We start from the raw sequence: 1758 nt of genomic DNA, 5'->3' as shown, positions 1-1758 counted from the left end.
AACGCACAAGACCATAGATCCCTCAAAGTTCAGAGAAGGTAAACAGGGTAGTAAAGGTGACATGAGGGCAAGCAACCTGTATTAGGTTGGGGTGGTGGAACAGGAAACGGACAAGTCTTGTCACAAATTTTATGACATTTCTTCTTCTGGTCACCATATTATTCCCTCTTTGGCCTCACCAATCACAAGGACAGGATGGCACTGCAGGGGATGCTGGTGAGGTTCACCAGGCTGTTGCCCAAGATCATTGATCAGAGGTTGGATAGGCTGGGATTTTCTGTGGAGCAGGAAAGGCCAAGGTAGTTACCTGATGCAATTATTGCAGAAGGGAGAGAGAGAGAGAGTGGACAGTAAATGGAGAGAAGGTCTTCTCCATGGCAGACACCAAGACCAGAGGATACAGGTTTGTGGAGTAAGCAGGTTAGAGGGGATTGGAGGAAACTTCCTCAGAGGGGGTGGTAGAAATATGGGATGAACCACTGAAGGGGTAGATGGCAGTGGAGACAGCTACTCCAGCTCCATTTAAGGAGCAGCTGGACAAGTGCTTATGCCAGGGCATAGTAGGCTGTGGACTAAGTACAGGTAAGTGAGTTGAGTAGTTTGGTGGTTGCTCGGTCAGCATAGACATTTTAGGGCCAAAGGGCTTGTTTGAATGCTGCATGATCTGGAGATGGAGGAGATCAAACCAGGAAGCCAAGTAAAGTAACTTTTCAGTTGCTCAGAATCTGAAAATCTTGTCACTTCTGACATACACCTCCACCAGAGAGGCATTTCCCCACCCCCCCCACCCCCACCTTCACATCCTGGAGGAGGACTCTGCCTCCACGCTGATTCTGGAATTTCAGCAGCTTCTCTGCATGTTCCTGCTTCTCCTGGGACTGATCTTTGAAGAACCGGGAGAAATGGAGGAGGGCAACATCGTCCTGGTCAAAATACACCATCTGGAAGAGATGTTAAATGCCATTAACAAGTCAGTCACTAGACTGAATTTTAGTTCAGAACTACAGGACTGATTGAGCATTCTAAAAATCAAACTGACAATAAGCTGTTAAGTGTCTGATACATTAACATGGTTCAGAACCCAGTTTTGTCTAATTTAGACAAAACTGGATGAATCAGAACAGCCCTAGCTTCCTCCAGGTAACATGCAAATACCATGTGTTTGCTTGTGGTTTGAAACTGCTGGTAAATTGCTCAGGGAGTGTTCTGGCACAGCATTTGGAGAGAACAAATCCAAACTGATGTTTCTACTTATTAACCTCCACCAGAATGGGATAAAATTAGTGATTGAATAGGGATACTAGTGCCAGGAGCTGGAGTGCAGGATGTACTCAGGGTAGAGCAGCTGCAAGGCACTACACTGATTCTTTGGGAAGAGACTGGAAAACAGATATTGGACACTGCAACTAAAGCTAGGAGGGAGCACATTTTCTGCAAACTCAGGATCAATGCAATTGGATGTACTGTATAATAGCTCTATGAGAGCTGTAGTATGGGGCAGGGGAAAGAATGAAGGAGGTTGACACCAAGATTCTGCCAAGGAAGCCTGCCCAATGACAGCCTTTGGATTGCTGCATCTAAATGGGTATGTACTCAGACTGCCAGAAACTTGCAACCAAGTCACATGAAATAAATTGAAAGACAAACTGATCAAGTGTCAAGAGAGAGTGACCTGCAGATCAACCACTGTCAATAGATAACATCACTAGTTAAAACAGTAACCTGGAAAAACCACTTCATTGGACTTAATCCAACAGG

Source organism: Rhincodon typus, unplaced genomic scaffold (genome assembly GCF_021869965.1).
Source record: "Rhincodon typus isolate 14 unplaced genomic scaffold, sRhiTyp1.1 hic_rhity00005452, whole genome shotgun sequence".
NCBI classification, from domain to species: Eukaryota; Metazoa; Chordata; class Chondrichthyes; order Orectolobiformes; family Rhincodontidae; genus Rhincodon; species Rhincodon typus.
Note: the sequence above shows the minus strand (reverse complement) of the source record.